This window comes from Halichoerus grypus, chromosome 2 (assembly GCF_964656455.1).
Source record: "Halichoerus grypus chromosome 2, mHalGry1.hap1.1, whole genome shotgun sequence".
NCBI classification, from domain to species: domain Eukaryota; kingdom Metazoa; phylum Chordata; class Mammalia; order Carnivora; family Phocidae; genus Halichoerus; species Halichoerus grypus.
The window spans coordinates 26,142,387-26,168,141 of record NC_135713.1 but is presented as its reverse complement, the minus strand read 5'-3'; positions in this window follow the sequence as shown (position 1 = coordinate 26,168,141).

Genomic DNA, 25,755 nt, shown 5'->3' with positions numbered 1-25,755 from the left:
TACACACACACACACACACACACACACACACACCATCTGCACATATCCACATTTTCCCTTAACATTTATTACCTAGTGATGCGGTTATGATGACTTCTGATTATGAATAAAAATATATTTTCAGTTCTTATTTTGCATAGGCGTATATGGATTATTAACATATGCATTTGAAATATCCATAGAAACAGAACCAATAGAATATGTGTGTGTGTGTGTATGTGTGTGTGTGTGTGTGTGTAGAGAAAGAGAGAGAGAGATTGATTTATTATAAGGAATTGGCTCATGTAATTATAAAGGCTGAGAAGTCCCAACATGTGCAGATAGCAAGCTGGAAATCAGGAGAGCACGGGTATAAGTTCTAGTCTGAAAGCTAGCAGGCTTGAGACCCAGGAGGAGCTGATTTTTCAGTTGGAGTATGAAGGCAAGAAAAGACCGATGTCCCAGCTCAAATAATCAGGCAAAAGGAGTTCCCTCTAACTCAGCCTTTTTGTTCTATTCAGGCCTTCAATTGATTAGATGAAGCCCACCCACATTGGAGAGGTGTAATCTACATTACTCAATCTACTCATTCAAATGTTTTTCTTACCTAGAAACATGCTCACAGACATACCCCAAAAAATGTTTTACCAATATCTGGGCACCCCATGGCCTAGTCAAGCTGATACAGAAAATTAACTATTACATCTTTCCATTGACTTTTTGGACAATCCTCAATTGTCTTCCCAAGAACTGACTTGGCAGGGTTGATATTGGGATTTCAATCTGAGCCACTGAGCTAGTTTGAGGATGTATATAGTCAGATGAGTTCCTCTCAGCTTGTAGGGTTAATTAAAGTGGAGGGCTCTGCTGGTCCAACCTTCCCAGAGCCAAAAGGACCATGCTGGTACATTCATGCTTTCCCCTAGCCATAGTGAGTCCCTGCATCTGGCAACTTTTTCTGTAAGAGCCAGATAGTAAATATTGTAGGCTTGCAGGCCAATACAGTCTTTATTGCAACTACTCAACTCAGTCATTATAGTGCAAAAGCAGCTATAGACCCTATGTAAACCAATGGGCTAGCTGTGTTCCAATAATATCTTATTTACAGAAAAGCAGGTGGCTGGTCTGTGGGCTATAGTTGACTGACTCCTAACTTAGAGTGTTGTTTTCATCTGCATGGTTGCACTTGGGTTGCTGGGACTTCTGTATTGCAATGTACAAAAAAAAAAGGAAAGAGATAATGAAATTGCTCAAGCCGAATTTTTTAAGGCCCAGACCCAGAAGTGGCACATCATCACTTCTATTCATATCCCATTGGTCCAATCTTAGTTGCCTAGCTGCTAGGGAGGCTGGGGAATCCAGGCTCTACCTGGATAGGCATGTACCCAGCTTAATTTCTGTCATGCCTGGGAAGAACAGATTTTAGTGGGAAACTAGCGGCCACTGCCACATGAGACCAACCACTTAGGCGACAATTCTGCAAATTACATAGTAAGTCTCTCCCTTATTGCAAGTTTTATTTAATTAGGAAGTTCTTTTTTCTTCATTTGAAATAATTCTCATAAAATATTTTCTGAGGGTGTTACATATAACTGAATAGTTATATACAATTTAGAACTTATACTCATTAAGAAATATTTACTGAGGGGACGCCTGGGTGGCTCAGTTGGTTAAGCAACTGCGTTCGGCTCAGGTCATGATCCTGGAGTCCCGGGATCGAGTCCCACATCGGGCTCCCTGCTCGGCAGGGAGTCTGCTTCTCCCTCTGACCCTCCCCCCTCTCATGCTCTCTCTCTCTCATTCTCTCTCTCAAATAAATAAATAAAAATATTTAAAAAAAAGAAATATTTACTGAGTGCTTGCTTTGTTCTAAGCTATTCTGTGATTTGTACCTTTTGGGAGTTCACAATAAGTTTAAAGAAATAAAATATCTCAACATAGAGACTATCAATAAATAATCAATTATAATGCATTCTATAGGCATTCAGAGGAAGAGGAAGAGATAATTCATATTTCATATCTAGGATATGACTTTCTATTTTCACACTGAGTGGATCCTGTTGCCTTGTTTTACATGGAAACAGTTGCGAACTGAATCTGAAAGACTTGTCTTCAAAAAATTGCTTTTGGAGTAATATGTCGTAGTATTATCAGCCCTTATTTTCAAGGGAAAGAAACCCACTCAAGATAGTTAAAGTGAAAAGAAAATCAATGGCCAGATTCAGGGTCTTTGATAATGCCAGGCCACTGTCTTTATCTCTGTTTTCCTTTATGTGTTAGCTACATTTTTAGAAGAGCTTTTTCCATGTGGCTGGAAAAATGGCCACTGGCTATTCCAAGTCTATATCATCTTTACACATTTATAGCTCAGATTCCAGACAAAGAGGAGGTATCTTTCCCAGTGGCTTCAGCAGAAAAGTCCCCAAATCAGTCACTTTGGGTAGGGGGAAGATAAACAGGGACTGGCCTTCCCTCCATCATGAACTTCTGGCACTGAGAAAGACTGGGTCGGCCCCACCCAAGGGATGAAGAATGGAGATAGGTAGTTTTCTAACAGAAAGTTGGGAAAAAATCATTCAATAAATACGTCTTATTTTTGGCCACACATAAAATACACAGTTACATTTAAAAATATGCTGTTACTTTCTCATTTTATAGAATTGCACACTCCTTACTGAATTTTAAAAAGGATGTATGACAGTATGTTCTCAAACCTTGAACGATAGGTAGGTAGATAGATGAAAGTTAGTAGATAGATGTGAGCCTGAGTGATAGGTTCAGGATAACTCTAGGTGCTGGGGCTGCAGAAATGAGTGAGACCTGGGGTTCCCTAGCCTCATGAACCTCATGACTAATGGGGTTAGTTAAACATGTAAACAAACATTACAAAACAGTATGATAACCATCAACAGATAATGATCTTGCACAAAGGAATAAAATCCTCCTTGGTCTTTTATGGTATTATTTCTTGCCTTTTTTTGGCTTTTGTGGGGAACATAAAAATGTAAAAACCAAATACACCAAATTTAGACTCAGTAGACTTTGGATAACCTCTAGCTGTGTGTCTTTAAGCAAGGATATGACTGCTTTAGTTCTCAGTTCTCATGAGTGTAAAGGGAGTGGGTTGAACTAGATGATTGTCTACATTCCTCTATGTTTTAAAATTCTAAATATTTTAATATATAAGACTCTAGTAATCAGTGGTGACTTCGTTGGTATTGTTTGTCAGGATGTATAGAAACTGAGAAGCCACTAGATGTCATCCTCTCACAGATTTTGTGCTATTCCGACCATATTTTATTTTATTTTTTAAAAGATTCTTTATTATTTATTTGATAGAGAGAGACAGTGAGAGAAGGAACACAAGCAGGGGGAGTGGGAGAGGGAGAAGCAGGCTTCCCACTGAGCAGGGAGCCCGATGTGGGGCTTAATCCCAGGACCCTGGGATCATGACCTGAGTGGAAGGAAGGCAGACTCTTAACAACTGAGCCACCCAGGTGCCCCAATTCCAACCATACTTTAAATGCCAGGATATCTGGGAGCTGAGTGGGACCTTAAGAATCCTATCCGTTATGGTGACTAACATAACATAATGAGATAAAATAAAATTAAAAAAAAAAGAATCATATCTGTTCAATCATGTCTGTTAATTAAAAACAAAAACAGACTATTTGGATTAGATAGATAAAATGACTTAGCTAAATTCATGTAGCTAGTTAGCATTAAAACTGGATTTCTTGACGTCTAGTCCAGTGGACTTTCCTCTCTCTAGACTGAATAATGTCTGGAAATGATGTTTTGCATCAATTCTCAACTTTGATAATGTTTTTTGTTTCTTTTTCTTCCTGAACATATTACTTCCTATGTAATTTGGGGATCTTGGATAGACTGTTCAAATTTCTGTGATTTACGATTATACCAATGACACTGGACAAAAAAAGTAACATTATTCGGAGATTAATCCTCTGCCTTGAGACCTGCTTGCATATAATTCACAGGAGAATGTAAGATATTGAGTAGATGTGAATGAAAATGGCAATCAAAATTCACAAACCCCTGGCTTATCTAAAGTTTAGACTTTAGCAACCTCAGGTTTTCCTTTCTTAACATGGCCCTGAATGGAAAGTAAGTTGAAAAGGGCTTTCTTTGAAAAGTGTAATAGCTTTTTTAAGGTCTCTGCATCAAACCCATTAACATTCACTTCTGTATCATCCTTTGAACCTTATCTAACATGCAATTCTTAATAAACATGGTTATCTAATTCTTGGCTTAGAGGACTCTGGAGGATTCGAAACAGAATGGAACTGTAAGAGGTAGGCCCACTAAAATAAGAAACCACAGCAGATAGCCTGATTATAAGGGGACAAATTGCTAGACTCAAAAAACCCCCACAAAACTGTATTATACATCATTATAAAATGACAAGATCTTTATAATGACAACCTTGTGTCTTCAAGAAAAGGTTAAATTACGTTGCTATCCTTTGTGACATAGGAGCTTTTTTTTTTTAATTGAAGTATAGTTGACACACTGTTACATTAGTTTCAGGTGTACAAATAGTGATTTGAGGACTCTATATGCTATGTATGCTCACCGTAAGTATAACTACCGTCTGTCACCATACAACATTATTGCGATACCACTGACTGTAGTCCCTATGCTCTACCTTTTACTGCCGTGACTTATTCATTCCAGAACCAAAAACCTGTATCTTCCACTCTCCGTCACCTATGTTGCCAATTCCCCCATCCTCCTCCCCTCTGGCAACCACCAGTTTGTTCTCTGCATTTATGGATCAGTTTCTACTTTGTTTTGTTTTTAAAATTCTACATATAAGTGAAATCATGTGGTGCTTGTCTCTCTCTTCCAACTTATTTCACTTAGCGTAACACCCCCTAGGTTCATCCATGTTGTTATAAATGGCAAAATCTCATTTTTTTATGGCTGCTATATAATTAATTATAAGCTATCAAGATGAATGCATACACCTTCCCAAGAAAAGCTGTGAAAACAGAGGAGCTCAAAATTAAAAAAGAAGAACAGAAAGGAAGGCCATGGGTTAACTTCTCTGTTGGTGGTGAAGTAGCAGGTCCAATCTACTTTCCAAAAGATAAAAAGTGATCAGAGAGATTCTGCCAGAGATAGGAAAATGGGAATACTCTGCACCAATACTGAGATGTGACCCATCTGTTCATGAACGCATATAAAACTATGGCTCTCCTACTGGAATGGAGTTCTGTGAATCTAAGGGACCAGCTCTTGTATTCTCATTTTTTTTCTGTTCCATTCCATCCTGAAGGAACACCTCACCAGGACTTGCACTTAAGCTATTCTGTTTTAGTTTATATCTGCCCTGGGTTAGACAGCTGGGGTGATCTGCTGTTTTTCCTACTTTATGTGGTCAGGCTTCAGTCTTTTTCTCCCTTTTTAAAAAAAATTCTCTTAATGAACTTATTCTTAAGAAATGAAAGTTGCTTATTGTAGGAAGATTCCAGTTGTTTTCAACGAGGAAGCAAGACAAGTTGACCATCACATGTGTCCACACCTCTCAAGCATGTGCTGATTGAATTTCTATATTCCCTCAAGTAACCCCATGTTGGGCAAAATGGTTATGATGTCAGAATTCAGTAAATAACCAGGAAATGTGCTCTATTTTGACGTGGCAATTTCATATTCTCTTGTCTATTACTGTCAAAAAACTTATTTCCTGAATATTTTGATTCCATTATAGTGGTGCCAATCATGTTGTTGTGTTAAGGTGGTATCAGCATTCCCACTATAAACTTTGTCAGGCTTTTGCAACTTGGCTGTAAAATTCTGCCTCAAGTCTGAAATTTGCTGTCAATCCCAGAGCCATTTAGGAAAGATGAAAATAAATTATCTTAACTTGAACAAAATGTTGAAGAGTCTAAATAACAGCAAAAACCTCCAATTGTTCAAATCTAGTTGCTATTTTTCATCAACTCCAAATCCTAAAGCACAATTTTTGAATTCAGTCAGTTCTCTCATTCTGTATGACTTTGAATATACTTTAGAAGTTCACTTTGAGATCTCTGCAAATAAACCAAGTCAACATCTGGGTGAGAACATAATTCTCTTTTCAAAAAATTTCTTGTTTTTAACAAAGTCATTTCGTAAAGGTTATACAGTGGAAGGGCAGACAACATGAAGGCCCGGAGGAACCATTCATGTGTGTTCTGATGCTGTCCTTCTTCAACCTTAGAGATGAACCCACAGAAATCCTGCTTCAGTTGTCTTTTTCTCTCATGTTACTTGCATTATTTTTTTCCCATTTTAAAGTTTTAGTTCAAATTCTACTTTTCATTTTAATAGCAAGGGACTTCGGGGGGTGGAAGTAAACAGAACAGAGCTGCACATCAAATTCACTTTATAAAAATTTCTCTTTGTACCTTATCAATAAGTGAGCCAGAGTGTTGTGGAAGTGAAATGCTTTTTCAGTTGAACCGTCTTTCTGGAAAACTTTAATTTTTAACTGCCAATTTGTCTGTACTTCTCAGTTTTTAACCCACTGGCTCAATGATGACTTGGATGACCCTGAGGCTTTCATTGAAAACTTACTTCCAGAGATTAGGGCTCTAGTCGGGCACAGTCCCCCTCTGGGGATGTTTTGTGCTCTCACTGACTTCAAAGCAAACTGAGCCCAGAGAGAAAGATAATAAGCATAGTGGGGATATCTGAGCCAACTTTGTATTCAGAATATTTTGGGGTAGGGTTCTTGGGATGAACTAAGCTATGTACAACTGTTAATCATATTCAAAGCCATAAATAATAATAGTAGGTTTCAGTAAGTTAAATTTAAATTGAAAGCCAATCAGTTGAAAAAATAGCAGATGCATTATGAGACCCGATGCTAAATATGCTTCCTGAAAAAATGACTTCATTCACAGTTCTACAAGCACAGTAAGGAATACAGAATGAGAAAGGGAAAGAGAAGCCTTGTCACCACCTTGCTGGGTGATTTTCACTAAGTTGCTACACTTCTCTGAATGTCAGTTTTCTTCTACATTTAAAAAAAAAAGAAAAAGAAAAGCAAGCTAACATAATAATATTTTTTAATAGTTTCGCAGGGATTGGCATTTTTGTTCTGGAAAGGGCCAGGTAGCAAATATTATCAGCTTTACGAAACACATGATCTCTGTCTCAACTGCTCTGTCCTTGTAGCTAGAAAGGAGGCATTGGCACTATGTAAATGAATGGGTGTGGCTGTGTTCTGATCAAACTTTATTTACAAAAACTGGTGGCCTGCAGGCCATAGTTTGCTGACTCCTGGTTTAATGCGTGCTTGTGTACTTCCGTGCCAGGCAGGTGTTAACCGCTTTACATACAGTAATACACCTAATGAGGCAGGTACTATTATTGGCATCAATTTATGAATGAAGAAGCCAAAGCTCAGAGAGCTTAATTCACTTGCCCAAGGACACAATGCTAGTTAATGGCAGAGCTAAGTTTTGGCATTAGGTCCACTTGCCTCATCCTTAAAGACTTACCTTCCTACCTAAGAGAGCTTCCATAATGGAATAGCCTGCAGTGTAGACTAGGAAAATGATCCAAATCTTAATAACTCCAACTGATGAGTGCCACAAAATAGCATCAGATTAATTTACCTCAAAACATATTTTCCAGATGATTCTTGGAATTTAGCTTGGTAATGTGGGTCAGAATATTTTTTTTCTGATATGCGACTATACTTGTTTCACCCACATTTTAGCTTCAAGGGGAGGGATTCTCCTTCTCTACTCATGTATTTAATACTTTTTCCACTTGTTTTTCTCCCTTGAAAGCAAGAGAAGAACTATTAAGATGTACTATTTACTTAGGTTTGTATTTTTCTTTTTAAGTGGGAAAAACTTAAAGCATATTTTATCTGGTTTTCTCCTGTAAGAGAAAAAAAATGGAACCAATGAGAAAGCCTTGGCAAGTACCACAGAGATGGTGAATTGTAATTCAACATGAATGTCATTCCCATCCTCTTGTGTGATTTGACAATCACTGAAGGGCTTGCATTTTTAGCTGTATGGCATTTGTAATGCGGAAAAGTGTATGCATTTTTACAATAAGGTTGTTGGATTGTTACTCAGGCAGAACAGCTCATTTGGCAAGGCTTAGAAGTATATTGAGAATCCAACTTGATTTATCTCCATCAGGCAGGGGAGAGCTCCCACAATAGCTCATGTCTTCCAACTGGCTCTGCCTGGCTCCCGGGGCAGGCTGAGACTGAATAAGAAAACAGTAGAGTATTGACGGGAGAGTTCCCGCACTTTCAATGTGGTAGAAAGAACCAGCTGTCAAGCTTTTCTATAGATTGGGTGTGATCTGTGATGCCCTTCACAGCTCTTCTTTTAGATTTCCCAGGAGATCTTATCAGAGGGCCTCTCTGCTTAAAGGAAGGTCTGTAATGCATCAAAGATTCCCAATGAACCTGACCTAAGCAGGGTGAACTTCTTCATTTCAAAAGTTACCTCTTAACCAATGAGGTACAAGAGGGCACAAACAGACCCTAATGTCTGGACTTCCAGGACAAAGTACACATACATACCCATGTTATGTGTGTGTCCTGGCTGGGATACCTGAAGCATCCTTTATGATGGAGCCAGTCAGGCTTCTGAAGCCCCATGAGCTTGCCCTGGTGTTTGGATTGATGGGAGTTATGAATGTTTTGTGGACAGTAAACCTCCATGGAAACTCTCTGAAAGTCTTGCATGAATTCTGTTAAAGGTCTCATTCAACCAAATCAGTGTTGATAGTTTATTTTGTGGGAGTAGTGATGCAAGGTGCATAGTTGCCACTAACATCATCATCAAGCAGTAGTAAGTGACCCATTTGGGGACAACACTGTATATCAGTGCCATCACCTACCTGTCTTTCCAGAGTCTCCCACTTCCAGGAATTTCCACACTTTGTGGTCCTGATGCTGATCCCTCATTTTTATGCCCCACCCAAGCCTGCCTTTTCCAGGCTTGCTACCTATCTCTGTATCTTACTCATTTCTCCAACTCTGGCAAAACCATGTTGCTCATATTGGCATAAAGCACATTGTTTTTAGGAAAATTAATCTTCCATTATTTAAATTGCAATTAAGTCCGAAGAGCAGAAACTAGATAAAATTTCTTGTTGCTTTTTTTTTCTAACAAAGGAATAACAACTGAATCAAATACTAGGTTGAATTATAGCTCTCTAGGAGAAGCAATTAATATACATAACATTAAGGTGCATGGTTTCATTAGACATAAAATTAAACTTTTGAAGACTAGTGTTTCAAGGGGAAATCCTTACAAATGAAGTAGAAAGTACACATTTATGATAACAGGATATAGAACACATGTAAACCATTGCATCTCTTTATAGAGACATCAGGACAAAGATGTGGTATTTAAATTCTTGAATTGTCTGGAGAGTTCAACTAATTATCTACTTATTGATGTAGAATTGATCTTCTAGGAAGTTACAGAGATGATTTTTGTTCCTGGAGAGAGATAATTACCCACATTTTTTTCATTTTTGGTAAGATTTACTTTGCTGGAATGAGTAAAAGATGCATTAAGATTAGACATTTAATTACAAACCATCAGCAGAGAATTTGTCAGTTCTTCTTTCTATAATGTTATTTAGAAACATATTTCATTTTAATCCATTGTTTTGGTAAGTTTATCTTGAAATACATTTCTTCTAAATAAACAACATGGTCAGTTTCCCCTAGAGAATTATATTACCCAAAGCAAAGCAATGATGAAGTAATGCCACTTCCTCCCTAATCAAAATTTTTTTCTGTTTGTAATAATAATATCTACTCACCCTATAACATCTGAAAATATATACTATTATATGAAATTATATAAAAATATTCATAATCCTATTGCTCATAATAAGCACTGTTACCATTTTGGTATTTTCTTCCAGCCCTTATGCATACATGTATACAGTAGTGTGCATATACCCCGGGGTCACAGTAGGAATATTAACCAAAATTTAACTGGATTATGAATTTAACTGGATTATGTCCTCATCTGCATAGGTCCAACCTCCAACTACAGCCTTCTAGCTCCACTTTACCCTAGTTATTTCTGAGAGTCTCTGTAATGTCCCAGACGAGCTCATAAATAGTTTCTCACGTGCTGTTCTATTCTTCTTATTGCCTTCTTCTGCCGTTGCTTCTTGCTCACTGAGGAATCCTCAGAATCTAGAAGAATGGCTGGTACAGAGATCTGTTCAATAAATTTTATTGAGGTATTCAATACATGAAAAGGCTCCTTGAGGGATATGTCCCAACAGAGTCCCAACTGCTGGTACTCTTTCTAAGTGTCATCCCCTTAAGGGTGCAGTCTCCTCATGCTCTTCCAAAGTTCTCATTGTATTGAAGAAATGCTTCACACAGAGGTGTGGAGAAGGCCCTGCTTCCTAGCTTTGTGCCATACTTTGTCACCTAAAACATCAGTGCCTTACTGAGCAGGTCCCCATGTCTCATGGAGTCCCTTTGAAAACATTTCCTTAGGCTTCTACCTGCAGCCCCCTCTTCACTGGACTCAGAGATAGGGTTGGGAATAATACCTGAAACAGACGCCATGATGTCTCCTCCGGTTGGTGTCCTACTTCTCTAAACATTTTCGTACGAGTGAAATTTGATTATAAGAGAGAAAAGGAATTATACATTTGGTACTCAGCAAATCTGTTTAGAAGGCTTGAACAGTGGGCAAAGTCGACTCAATGCCTTAGGGGTGTGTTTTGCTTAAGAAATGCCTGAGAAAGTGGGAGAAAGACAATACTATCTCATTTACCTTGGCTATCACTTTGTGATAGTGGTATTAAGTACTGTATTAGAGTTGTATTTGCCTCTCTGCATTTTTTTTAAACCTCAGCTAGAGCATCTACCTTTTTCTTCATTTTTTCCTTCTAGATTCAATGCCAGTCCTCCATCCCACACTCATTCTCTCTCTCCAGACATGTATACACACACACACACACACACACACACACACACACATTGGAAGGATCACCTCCATTCTTAACAGACTGATATGATGAAGTATGGCTTCTCTCTTTCTTTCTTTTTTTCCAGGCAATCTTTCTAAAAAGGTCACAATATTAGTGAGCTGACTCCCATCTACTCTTTCCTGAAGAAGACTTGTCAATGGATCTTTTCCAGGTTTTGATGAAATTTTCATGTTTTGGGTTTTTTATTTATTTAATTCAATTTTTTGAACCATATAATCAGATTCACTTTTCTTATGATTTACTTAATCCATTCACTGATGCCAGACTCATCCCTTGATACACAGGGAAAATTTAGCTTATGCAAGACAAAAGGGATCAAGTCCATTTAATATTCAAGATCAAATACTAAAGGGAAAAAAGTGATGAAATTTTCAGTTTTAGAAACCCAATGATTGTTTTTGTTCCTAGCACTTCAGTGTGTGAGAATTTTTTGAATTCATAAATTGAATCATAAGGATGATAGCTTTTGGGGCTGGCAGCTCCAAAGGTGCCTGAAAACTTGGGGATACATTTCACCTCTAGCAAAGCTGCTCTCAAAGGCCCTCTGTGAGCCAGTAGGATATTTTGCAGATTGAAGAACAAAAGTGGGGACAATATCCAGAAAAGAGGGTAATCTGGGATTTCTCAGAATGATTTTGAAAACCATCCCAAATCTTATTTTTATTCTTTCCCTACATGAACTCAGTTCCTGGCTCATATCAGATGCTTTCCTGCCTCTCTGTCTCCTCTCATGTCATTTCCAACTTGGCACCAAGGCCATGGGAAAGCTACCATAGCCCTCCCAACCCTTTTCCTGAAGCCACCTGTGATCTTCAAGGCTTGCCTTGAGTCCCTCCTCTTCTTTGTTGCGTTCTCTGACTATTCCAGCCCTTATTCAATTTCCTTTTGCTCTAATCACCTCCTGAATTTGTAATTTGTCTTACATTGTTTAGCAGTTAGCTAATATTTGGTACTGGTCCAAGTTATTGACTTGGAATCAGGACATTTATGTGTTAGCCCAAGTGCATTTACTAGGTAGATGTCCTTAAGTCATATCACCTTCCTGATTTTTCTGGATCTTAGTTTTCTCATATAAAAAACAGGAATAGCTATCATATCCAAGATGCCATTTGTTTAATTCTATTACTTCTGTTGTTCAAGTAGATTTTAATTACACATAGAAACATATCAGACCCTTCTATTTTCATTATCCTTAGCTGGCTACTGTATGCAAAGAACTCAATAAATGAATGATTAGTGGTGTACTCAAACCCCCAGAAAGTACAAATATTTTAATTTTTATTCTATTCTTCTATAGATAGAGGAAATAATATCAAACATTTATTGTTGTGTTTTGGATGTGGTCTACAATTAGCCCAAGGTTTTCTACATTTCCTACATCTAATAGGATTGTAAAATGAGAATTAGCGGTCAGAAGATGACTCTGAAACCCTATACAACTTTAAGTATCTCTTCCTGCATGGCAAAAGTTATCCACTGGGGCAGTTTTATCTCTTAGGAGATATATGTAGCAATGACCGGACATTTTTGATTCTCAAAATTAGAGAAGTACTGTTGGCATTTAGTAGGAAGAGGCACAGGATGCCATTACATATTCTACAACATAAATGACAGCCTCTTACAACAAAGAGTTATTTGGTTCAAAATGTCCATAGTGCCAAGGTTGAGACACCTACTATATGACACACCTATTAAGGATAGAGATTATATCTTATTCACATTTGTCCCCTAGAGATCAATACTCACATCCTCCAAAAATTTATCTAATTGTCAGTCTGGTTTTATTTATTTATTTATTTATTTATTTATTTATTTATTTTTAAAGATTTTATTTATTTATTTGACAGAGAGAGACATAGCTAGAGAGTGAACACAAGCAGGGGGAGTGGGAGAGGGAGAAGCAGGCTTCCTGAGGAGCAGGGAGCCCAACGCGGGGCTCAATCCTAGGACCCCGAGATCATGACCTGAGCTGAAGGCAGATGCTTAACCACTGAGCTACCCAGGCGCCCCATTCTGGTTTTAATATTGGGTACATTTTATGAAAGTAAAATTGATTCATAATTGATCATTTATGTGGACCTCTTATTTGGTCATTTTTAAATAATTAGAATGTAAAATTAGAACAATCACCATTCTAACAAATAAGATGTGACATCAAAGCCCTTAACACCATAGTTCTCTGAATATTAAACCTACATAATCCTATTCACAAATAATAATAAAATCTTTTTATAATGAATTCCCTGAAATCAACATATTCCTCTGAAGTCAATTTATGGTACCTAAATTTCATGACTATGAAGCACATTTCCAGATCTGAAGATGCAAGAGTCATGATATCCAGTTTTTTTGTAATTGAATTAGTGAGGAGAGAAAGAAAGGAGACATTTGATGCTTCTACCCTTAGTGGTAATATTTTCATTTTTCAACTTTAACTTTGAGTATAGGATTTTTTTTAACTACTTGAGAATTTGTGTAGATTCCATTGTTATTTACCAATTGAAGGTGCAAATATTTAGAAGATGCTAGTTCCTGGACTGATTGACCCATTCAACCAAATATGTATAGATTAACCACATGTACAAGGTCTTCTATGGTAGATAAAGACTGAAGAGCAAGGACTCAGTTCTCTAGCAGTGTACAGGCAATCAGGAGAGATAAAACATATCTATGTATAGCTATAAAACAAAACAAACTAAAAAGTTTATGAGACAGATACAAATAAAGATCTAGTTCAGAGCAGGAGAGCTTATTTCCAACTGCTGGGAGTGGTGGCGGTGGGGCCGGCGCGGTGGGGGGGCGGGATGCGGATAAGTCAGAGAGGAAGTTTGGGACCAGGAAAGATGGACTATCTATAGAGAAATAAAGTGCTCAGTCGCCTTTGCCATTCCTGGCCAATAACAAAAGCATCATTTATTGTGTGTGGGACTTCTTAGAGCTTTTGATATTCTAAGTGAACCTCAAGAGAAGATTATGCAGCACATCTCAAACTTCTTAGTACGTGTCACTTTATTTGTCAGGATTAGAGTTTCATAGGACACATTTCAGAAAATGTCATTCTACTCTGAAAGAACTGACTGAATGTGGAAGAAGGCAGGCCTTTGGATATCTGTACAGCACATTTGGGGAAGGAGAAAGGAAGTAACAATTCTCATGTGACAGGAATTGTGCTGCATTTTGTATGTCACCAATCCCACGGGCCACTATAAAGTCTCAGCCCAAGGAAAGGTTTGATCTGGAGACCAGGGTTAAGCAGAGAAAGGCCTCAAGACTTTTGGGTATGAGGCAGGATTACACATATCTGTTTCATGTCTAAGCTTTCTTCATTATAAACCAGAAATCTGGGTTAACTTCCTAGTAGCATGCAGACTGGCTACATCACTTACCCTGTCCCTTACCTGCCATTAAACAGGAGCAGTATATAAAGAGAAGGTTCCAGGACCACCCCCCCGCCCCTGCTGTTGCGTGCCTTTTTCTTCCATTTCCAAGTAAGAGATTTAATCTTTGGGATTATGCTTTGCTTTTCTTTTAAAAATAAAAAACTGTGGCAGTTTTGAAAGAGGTACAGAATGCTTCTTTAATTGTAAATAATTGTTTCATGTATTTGGCAATGGAGGCCACTTGGAATTGAAGGGTCTCAAGGTCAAAATGTGGCCCCATTCTGACAACATCAAAGCCTCTTCTGTTCTCTCCAAAAGGCAGAGAGCAGACATATCAGCTTGATCCAACACATACTTTTCTTGCAACCAATGGGTTATTTATTGTTTTTGTACACACTGACAAGTAATGACAGAAGGCAGGGACTGGGGAAGCATCCTGCCAAATGACTGCCTTCCCTGAGCATCTGTAAGGGAACATTATAAAATCATAGAATCCTAGAGTTGAAAGGAACTTGGTAACCCAAATAAAAGAAACCAGCTCTCCTAGACAGTATAGGGGGAAACTGAGGTTTCTCAGAAAGTTTAAGTGACCTGCTTTAATCAAACAGCCATAAAAGCAGATTTTGGACTAATATCCCACTCCTAGTCTGCATTCATTTTTCTACACCATAAATTTATAATTTGGATTTTATTATACTACAGTCTCTATTCACACTGGATTTTAAACTCTTAGTTTGTTTATGTGTAAATTGGGATTTCCTGCTATCCTTTCCTTAGACACAAGACTTTGGAGGCTTCTAACTAGAAACACTAGATGGTTCTGGCAAAGTTGAGTTTGGATGGAATAGAACACAAACAGATTTGCAACAGGGATTCAGCTTTGTTGAAAATCCACTGAGTTTGAAAAGTAACATACAAAACTGCCAGGTAGGAATATGTCTGGGGTTTTAGTGAATCCAGAATATTGAGAAAGAGTTGGAGAATTTAGACCAAACTGCTCATTGCTTGACTTGCTCAGCCCTCCTCAGCACTCCTAGCAAAGTTTGGTAGAAAACACTGGAAATAGGTTTAGTGTATAAATATCCCAGCTGGTGAGATGGAAAGCATCCTAGTGACTAACAGAAAACATTTCTGTCTTGGAATTGCTCCAAATGTAAGAGTAACAAGGGTGGAAGTGGTGTGCAGACATTGCTTTTAAACCAGAGAATTCCAGTTCTTTCAGGAAGTCCTCCCAGATTAAGTCAGGGCAATAAGCAGCCAAAACAATCTTGAGCTCATGCTTTTATTCTCAGTATATCCAGTAAATAATTAGCAAATATTGCCAAGCATCTTCTGTGTGTCAGGCACTGAGGATACAATGCCTTTTAGAGGTGCTCTTTCCCCTCAGCATTTTGTCCTCTATCATGGAATTTCCAGAGGACCTCTGGAAATTGTCCTTGACCTGCAGGTATCCAGGTATATCTTTGACTTGTTGTGGAAGGAAAATTGAATTTAATCCACAGCTGAAGTTCAAATATCAATATACTTACTTGTCTGATGCACTGGGATGAGGGACAAAGTGGCAGCCAGGGATCATGGATCCTCTGAGAGAAAACGATCATGAGTCTAGAAAGTGGGTTCAGTGTCTCAGAGAGAATAACATGGTCATGGTCTGGAAGTTGGAGAGTGCCGTGGTTCCAGTTTTGATATGAAACTATACTTGACACGGTCTGTTCTCCCTCACCTTCTATGGGTACTTATTTCATTCTATCATGTATTATGCTATTTACATGTCTCTTTTTCTATCTAGGCCGTAAGGATATGTATTTTTAAAAATAGTAACTTGTTTTTTCTCTTACTTCAAGAGAAATGCATATTTATTATCAGACACTTAGGAAATAAAGATAAGTAAAATGAAGAAACAACCAGTTAAAATGGTGGTGCATAACCTTCTAATGATCTATAGAGATCTAAATATATGTATATATACATATTGAGATGCTCATACATACATGAAACAATAACATAAATGGATAATAAATGGATATAGGCATACTACTTTATCTACCTGAAAGTAACCATATGTCTCTGTGTCATTAAATATCATCAACACCATTATTTTTAAATAACTTTATAGCAATCCATCTTGTAGATATACCATAATTTATTTTATTAAATTTCTTGCAATTTGACATTATTCCCGTTTGGACATTATTCTATTATTTAAAAAAATGCAATAAATACTATTTGGCTTATTTTTTCCACATATCAAAGATTTATCCTTAGAACAGATTTTTAGAATAGAATTCATGGGATGAAATGCACAATTTGATGAAATTTGACAAAATTTACTGTTGTGTAACAACCATCATAACCATGATATAGGACCTTTCTATCACCACAAAAAGATCCCCTGTGTCATTTGCAATCCATCTCCTCTCCCCATTCCCTGGCTCCATTAACCACTGACTTGCTTCCTTTCACTATACTTCCGCCTTTTCTAGAATTTCATGTAAATGAGGTCATACAGTATGTAGAGTTTTCTTTTCTTTTCTTTCTTTTTTTGGTCTCACTTCTGTTACTTAGCATGGTACTTTAGAGATTCGTTCACATTGTGTGTTTATTGGTAGTCATTTTCTTTTCATTGCTGAATAATATTCTATTGCATGAGTACATCACAAAGTATATATTCCATTTATCATCTGGTGAATATTTTTCTCCCACTTTTCAGCTTTTATGAGTAAAGCTGCTATGAATATATGAGCACAAGTCTTCATGAAAACATGTATTTTCACTTTTCTTGAGTAAATATTTAAAATCTTAGTTGCTGGGTCACATACATGCTTAACATTATAAGAAATGGAAATTTGTGAGCATTTCAGTTGCCCTACATCCTTGCCAACACTTAGGTTATCAGTCTTTTTGATTTTAGGAGTTCTAGAGTTCTACAGTATGAGTGGTATAATCAATTATGGTTTTATTTATTTTTTAAAGATTTATTTGTTCATTTTAAAGGAGGGGGAGGGGCAGAGGGAGAGAATCTTTTAAGCAGACTCCCCATTGAGCATTGAGCGCAGAGCTGGTCCTTGAAGGGCTGAATCTCAGGACTCATGAGATCATGACCTGAGCCCAAACCAAGAGTCAGACATTTAACTGACTGAGCTACTCAGGCACCCCTCAATTATGGTTTTAATTGCATTTCCCTGATGACTAATGATATTAAGAAATTTTTGCCATTCATATATGTCCTTTGGTAAAGTGTCTATGCAAAATCTTTTTTCCTTTGTTCTTGTTTTCTTCCTAATGAATTGTAAGCATTTTTAAAAATATAATTTGGGTAAAAGTCTTTCATTAGATATATGTTTTGCAAATATCTGCTCATATAATAGTTTGTGGCTTGCCTTTTCATTTTCTTAACAGTGTCTTTGGAAGGGCAAATGTTTTCAATTTTAATGAAATCCAATTTTTCTATTTTTAAATATTTTATGCTTTTTGTATCCAATTTAAAAAACTTTGCCTAACCAAAGGTCACTAAGATTTTCCCCTATGATCTCTTCTGGAAATTTTATAGTTTTAGCTTTTGTTAAAACTATGTTTTGTTCTACAATCCATTTCAAGTTAATTTTTGCATATTGGAGAACATAAAGAGTTTTCTTTTTTGCATATGGATATTCAGTTATTTCAGCATAGTTTGTTGAAAAGATTTCCTTTCCCTCACTGATTGCCTTAGAACATTTGTTGAAAATCAATTGGCTATCTACATGAGGGTCTATTTGTAGAATTTTAATTCTGTTCTTTTGACCTGTATGTTTAAATTTATGCCAACACCATTCTTTCTTGCTTACTGTAGCATTGCAGTACATCCTGAAATTAACTTTATTCTTTTTTTCAAAATTATTTTGGCTGTTTTAGTTCCTTTGTATTTTTATATACATTTGGGGATCAGCTTGTCAGTTTCTAAAAGGTGTCTACTTGGATTTTTGATTGGAATTTTATTGAATCTATAAATTACTTTGGAGAGAATTGACATCTTAACAATACTGAGTTTTCTGATCCATAAGCATAGTATATCTCTCTATTTATTTATGTCTTTCAAAAATTTTTAGCTATGCTTTATAGTTTTCTGTGACAGGTCATGCATGTATTTTATTAAGTTTATACCTAAGAATTCTATGGTTTGATGTTATTATAAATGAAAATTTAAAAAATTTCCATTTCCAATTGTTGCTACTTGATAGAAATACAATTGATTTTTAAAATATGGACCATACAAACTGCAAACTTGCTAAATTCACGTATTAGTTATAGTTTCTCTTAGGTAGATTCCTTCGGATTTCCTATAAGTTGTGCTATATTTAAATAAAGACAGTTTTAAGTTTTCTTTCTAATCCATATGCCTTTTATTTCTTTTTCTTCCTGAGGGAGAATAAGGCAGATACTCAAGCCTGTCTGGAACAGCTTGAGTGACAGGAGAAACAAGTGACCTTGGGATTTGGGGATGGGGCCAGGATAAGTATTAACCGCTGGCCATTATTTGCATGGTTTAAATATTCTGCTGGTGCCATAGGAAAAAAATATGTGGGCCTTATGGCCTGCTCAGTTGTGGAGTACAAGGGGAAGCAGGAGAGGTAAGGCTTAAAAGTTGTTAAAGATTAAACATCAAAACTGGAATCAGATTTTATTATAGTTTGATTTGCTAAAATGATTTCAAAGAAATTGGACCATCAGCAACAGGAATTTCAAAGTTGATGGTTTAGGACAAGATGACTGCATTGGTTTATGGCTTTCATTTCATCAAATGGCCTATATGACCTTTAAGGAATTTAATAACATGGACAACAAGAAAATAATATTACCATGCTGTCAACTGTAACCTCCACCCTACCATCTAAAGACCTTTCCCCTGCTTTGTCATCTTTTCATCTGGCTTTATTTTAAAAGGTGGGTGTAATCCCAGATAATTATTCTTTTGGCCATCAGTTCTCATCTTTGTATCTGGCCAACCCCATCACTAATTGCTCAGTTGAGGAATCCAATAATTTTTTTCATAGTTCTGGACTAGAAATGTTGGCATCAGAGCTGATTTTACCCATTACTAAACGAGTCTTGAATAACGTGATTTCCTGCTGTTGTTAATAAAATAACTTGTCTCTCCTTTCCTTTCTCCCTTAAATTCAGAGAGCTCAGCACTTAGGCCAACTGTGGTCGCTTCACATTTGAAATCAACTCATTACTTGCATTCTTGAACTTCTTCCAACCAAATTGCTAAAAGAATGTATTTCTGGGGCAACTGCTCTGGTGATTACACTGATTTTGCCTTTTTCTGGTGACAGGTGTTAGGACCATGACAGTTATGACTCACTGGGAAAAAGGAATCCTAAATCAAAATTCTGCCCAGGACCTGGGCACCCAGGCTGTCTGGGGTTTGCCATACTTATTAACACTGCAGAAAGAGCTTATTTTCCCAGTTACCACTTATTTAAAGACAGTTCCTCTCCAGGCTGTCTGTCTGTCTTGCCTGCCTAGGGAATGCTGGAGATCTGATACACTAACTTAATTCTTTCTGGTTGCTAAGGGCAAAAGAGACCCTGTGTCCCCCATACAGTGAGCCTGCAGAGTGCAGCACGGCTGGACTTGCATTCAAGGACAGTATTTCTTTCATTAGTAGGGAGGTTAGCAATTCCTGACCACAGAGCAAATACCACTAAAATTCTGAATACCTCAAATTTCTCTGCCCTCTACAGATAAGATGTTTTGGAACGATGGGTCTTCAAGAACTTAGAATCTCACTAGGGGGATAAGATGGGTAAGTGACTCACTACGAAAGTGTGAATTAAGAATCTCTTACAGGAAAAGTAAAAAATATAGAATATAAAGTGATTACTAATTAATAATAAAATATTTCACGACTGTGTGGCAAATATTCTGCTAGTATCATCACATACTGTGAAATAATTATTTCAACAACAACAACAATAATAATATCTAACATTTCTTGAACATCTACCATCTGCCAGGCTGTACTAAGTACTTTAATAGCCTAGTTCATCATTGTTCAAAGCAGGTGTTATTACATTCTCTATTTTTAGGTAAGGAAACAGGCTTAGATGGATTAAACAACTTGCCCAAGATTCCACTACTGATGAGTGGCATAGCTGGGATTCTGACCATCAGAGTTATATTTTCCCCCTCTTCTATGTGATTGCTCTATGGACAAACTCCTGCAGGAGTTTGAACTGGGATGACGATCAGAGAAAACTTCAAAGAGGCGAAATGGGATGGCTTTGAAGCTTGAAACGATGAAAATAGTAGGGAGAGAGGGGACCTGGCATTGTAGGTAGAAGACATAATGGACAAATGCTCTGTGAGAATTGTTTTGTCTTTTATCTGTGAGCTCATCTCCCCAATGTGCCCTGCCTGTTCACACATCTTGGACAGGTATATAAACTATTGTATTGTGTTCGGACATGGTTGTTTTGTTAAGGCCACTCTACCGTGACTAGGTAATGGGATCCCTTCTAAAGGGGGGGTGGGGTGGGTCTCTGAGTACGTCATCTGTGGAAGGGACCATGCTTATGACAGGACACTGATTCTCCTAATTTTGGGGAGGCACCTCTTAGCCAGGGAGAAAACATCTGCTTCTTTTAAGTCTACCTCCTTGTGAGTCTAGACTTTCTTTTTGTTTTTAAAGATTTTATTTATTTATTTGAGAGAGAGAGAGAGAGAGAGGGTGCACGAGTGGGAGAGGGACAGAGGGAAAGGGAGAGGGAGAAGCAGACTCCAGCTGAGTGGGGTGCCTGACCTGGGGCTCAATCCCAGGACCCCGAGGTCATGACCTGGACCAAAGTCAGATGCTTAACCAGCTGAGACACCCAGGTACTGCAGTGAGTCTGGACTTTGAGATGGGTTCAGGGGCTTTCCTGAGTGGTGAGGAAAGATTCTTACTTCCATCTGGAGGCAGAGGGTGCATATCAAGCAGTACTCCCATAGAAGATATTTTGGAAGACACAGCTGAAGATATTCTGGAAGACAGATTATTTTGCTTCATTTTACTCTAATTCCCTTTTGTGATCTGAGAACTTCAGCAAAGTTTTATTTAAATGCTTAAAATTGATCTTGGCAATGTTATGCCATTTGTGCTAAAACCCAGTAATGCCCCTGAGGTCAAGGCGGTGGGGTAGCAGGAATTCATTCTCTCTTCCCACATCCCTTCTCTCATTCATTCTCACTCTCACTTTCTTGTTCTCGGTATACCACTAACCACTTTTAGAGTGCAGGACAGTATTAAGAATTTCATGCATATTGTCTCAATTAGTGCTCATGCCAATCCTTGAAGTAAGTACCTTTATACCTTCACTTTATAGTTGAAGGTTACAGAACTGGTAAGTGGTAGTTTCAGTTATCTATTGTCATGATAATGCTGCATAATAAACAACCTCAAAGCTTCAATGACATAACAATAACTATTTGTTATGCACGTGAGTCTGTGGGGGTCAACTAATCTAATAAGGATTTAGCTTCTTTTAGCTGGTCTCACTCTTGTGGCCAGCTCTGGGTTGGCTTTGTGGCTCTGTTGATCTTGGCTAGGCTTGCTCACATGCCTGGGGTTTGGCTGGTCACTGGCTAATTGAGAATGACCTCAGGTGGGATGACTTGGAGTTTTCTTTGTTCCACTTCTTGCTCATTCTCCAGCATTCCCAATATTATTTATATCTACATACATTTTGAAAATAGTGGTACTTGTATATGTGAGATATTATTTATGTATTTTACAGATAGCGCAGTTTGTGCATATGGATTCTCAGATTTTTTTTGCAGTAACTCCGAAGCTTCCTTCCCAGGTAAAGACACACACATATCTGCCTTCGTGACAGAGTTTTCTTATTCTATATTTTACCAAATGCCTCACAGGAGGACATGTAGGGCTGAAGTTGCAATAGGAAGGCCATCAGAGTTATGACAGTCTTTTACAAGGTACGGAGGCAGTAGCAAACTCCCTGCTTTCTACAAAGACTCTTCAGTACATATAGGAGAAAGGGCTAACTCTTTAGCCAGGGATTTAAAAACCTCCCAGATTGAGCCTAAACTTCTCTTTCTAGATTTTTTTTATTACAATTTCCTTTACCAAATGCTCTCCTTTTCTGCCAACACACAGGATTACAAGGAGTGAAAACTCTGTCTCTGCTACCAAGAAACTTAAGTTGCTTCCTCTTAAACATTTTAGATCCCCAGCTTTATTGCAAGCATTTTATTTTTATATACCCTATGGCATCAAGCAGATAGAAATGGTTTAAAAATACATTTGAGGGCGCCTGGGTGGCTCAGTTGGTTAAGCGACTGCCTTCGGCTCAGGTCATGATCCTGGAGTCCCTGGATCGAGTCCCGCATCGGGCTCCCTGCTTGGCAGGGAGTCTGCTTCGCCCTCTGACCCTCCCCGCTCTCATGTGGTTTCTCTCTCTCTCAAATAAATAAATAAAATCTTTAAAAAAAAAATAAAAAAATAAAAATACATTTGAATTGAAATAGTAGAAAGGAAGACACTGATGAGATTTTCTCTCAGGGACGATGTATTCAAAGTCTTAAATCTTAAAAATGATTGAATTCTGTGGCTTTAGAATATTTCCCTCTGACCATGGTGAGGGGGTTGATTAGAAGACAATCAGGTATTGGCTCAACATGGAACCTGAATTATTGTCTGAGGACTCTACCCTAAGCTCAGGTGGAGGGTAGATCTTTTGCTAGGGGTTTGAAGAGGAGAGACTGGATCAAAGAACACCACAGAGCCAGACTGTGGGGGCTTTGGGTATGTAGTAGTGGTTCATTGTGTTGTTTGTACTGTATGAACACTGACAGAATCAAAAAGGAAATGACTGGATTGCCACTTGGCTTTAAGTTTTCCAATGGAATGACCCAGTAGGATCAAGTGACTTTACTGCCAACCAAAAGCACAGACGTCCATGGAGGAAGCAAGAAAAGTGGAGGGCCCTTGGCACACAAGCATCTCACTTTAATCTTATCTTTAAGCAGTAAATCTCACCAAGGCTCCAGTGTTCCGCTTACAGGTATATTCACACAGACCTACTGAAAAGGCCTGCCTTGCTTTCCAAACTCCTGTGTGACAGCTGCAGAGGAATGAGGGGGGAAAGAAAGCAAACTTTCCCATATCTAATTAGGGGAAGAGTTAACACTGGAGCAAGGCCATTCTAAATCAATCGTCTTTCCTGGCTGCCTGCCTTAGGCAAATTGCTTAAACTCCTTGAACTACAGTTTTCTCACCTCACCTCTAAAATGCGGATAATAGTAACTATGCCACTAGAAGTTTTACTCAGATGTTAACTGCCATCTTGTTTGGTCTCAATGTTATAGAAAAATGGGAGGTTCAAAAAGTAATTTTCCCTTTCTTTGGCACATTCCACATGCCCTATGTGCGGGAGTTTTGTGCTGCCTAATTCCTAAGGGAATTAAATTTCTTTGTGTATTAGGCATTCCCTTCTAACAAGACCATCACCACCCAGAACTTTGGTTTGAAAATCAGAGATTGCTGTGGAGAGGAGAGAGGAAATTAAGTGGTGGCTGATTTTTAGCTATCTCAGGTGGGGCTAAGCCAAATTTGATTTGAATTAAAACATTAAAAGGATGTGATAATATTTGCAAGTCGGTGTTGTGGAAGAAGCTCATACATGCTCCATCTTTCTGTCAGAGTTAATGTAAGGACTGAAATCAGATAGTGTATGTGAAAGCACCTAGCCCAGAGCCTGATTCAAAAGTCAGGCCTCAATAAGGGCTTATTTCTCTTTTTCTGGCTGTTTTATTTGTACTTTATTATCCAGGAAATGCCTATCAGTTGAGCCATTTGAAATCCAAATACCTATCCTTTATTTAGGTCAACTGTCAACAAACTGGATTACTTGTACCCTTCCGGTGCATAGAAACTCCTGGGAGGGGTTGAGTGGGTTGAGAGAGATTTAGGGAATACGTTTCTAAATCCTAAAGCTCCACATTCACTTTTTCCTAAAGCTGATCAGCCTAAGTTGGATGTCATTCTAGTTCTCTTTCCCAACTTTCCTTTCACAATCACCTTTCCACCACTTGACAAAAGAAACGCATACCTCCCATCATTTCTGAATCCCTTACTGAGTCTGCATGCTGCATTGTCTGGGGAGAGGTTCTCACATAAAGCAAAAAAACAGAAATGAGAAAAACATATGTTGGCAGAAAAGGAGAGCATTTGGTAAAGGAAAGTGCAATAAGAAAATCTAGAAAGAGAAGTTTAGGCTCCATTTGGGAGGTTTTCAAATCCCTGGCTGGAATTGGGGCTTTCTCCCATATGCACTGAAGAGTCTTTGGAGAAATCAAGGAGGTTGCCACTGCGTTCTGAACCTCGTAAAACATTGTTGTCGCTCTGATGGCCTTCCTATTGCAACTTCAGCTCTACATTTCCTATGAGGTATTTTGTAAAATACATAATATATGTTTTGTAATGTACATATGTATAATATATAATATGTAACATATATTATGTTTATATATTATTTAAAAGATATATGTCTAGTAAAATTTTACTTTTTTATTAAATAATTATCAAATTTTTAAATATATTTATGTTGTTTGGAACAGTCATGTGCTAGTAATAATTTTAATGGCTAACTCAATCTAGAAGAAATTATAAACAAGAGAATTATGGATAAAGGAAATTAAAAACATAAATACATATTTGAATAACATATTTTTGTTGTAGAGGACTATGACAGGGGGATCAATAGAGCATAGAGACATATTTCTCTGGGCAAATTCTATGAGGGTATTCTCTTTGATGACTGAAAAAGCAAAAGTGTGGGCACCTGGGTGGCTCAGTGGGTTAAGCACTCACCCTTGGTTTCTGCTCAGGTCATGATCTCAGGGTCCTGAGATCCAGCCCCAGGTCTGGCATGGAGCCTGCCTTAAGATTCTTTTTCTCCCTCTCCTCTGCCCCTCTCCACCTCCCCTGCTCAGGCTCTCTTGCTCTCAAAAAAAAAAAAAAAAGTAACAGTGTAAAATATATGTTAAGTGTTCGTTTACTCATTTTCTTTTTTTGAAGATTTTTATTTAGTTATTTGACAGAGAAAGACACAGTGAGAGAGGGAACACAAGCAAGGGGAGCAGGAGAGGGAGAAGCAGGCTTCCTGCAGAGCAGGGAGACCAAAGCAGGACTGGATCCCAGGAGCCTGGGATCATGACCTGAGCTGAAGGCAGAAGCTTAACCACTGAACCACCTAGGCGCCATGAACGGGTAACAAATCACTGTGGCATTTAGATTTCATTGGACAGATTTATAAAGAGATGCAACAGTTTTGTTTTTAAATGTTACTATTTACAGTGCACTGGAAATATCCCCCTTTGCAATTATTTAAATTTATGATGAGAAATT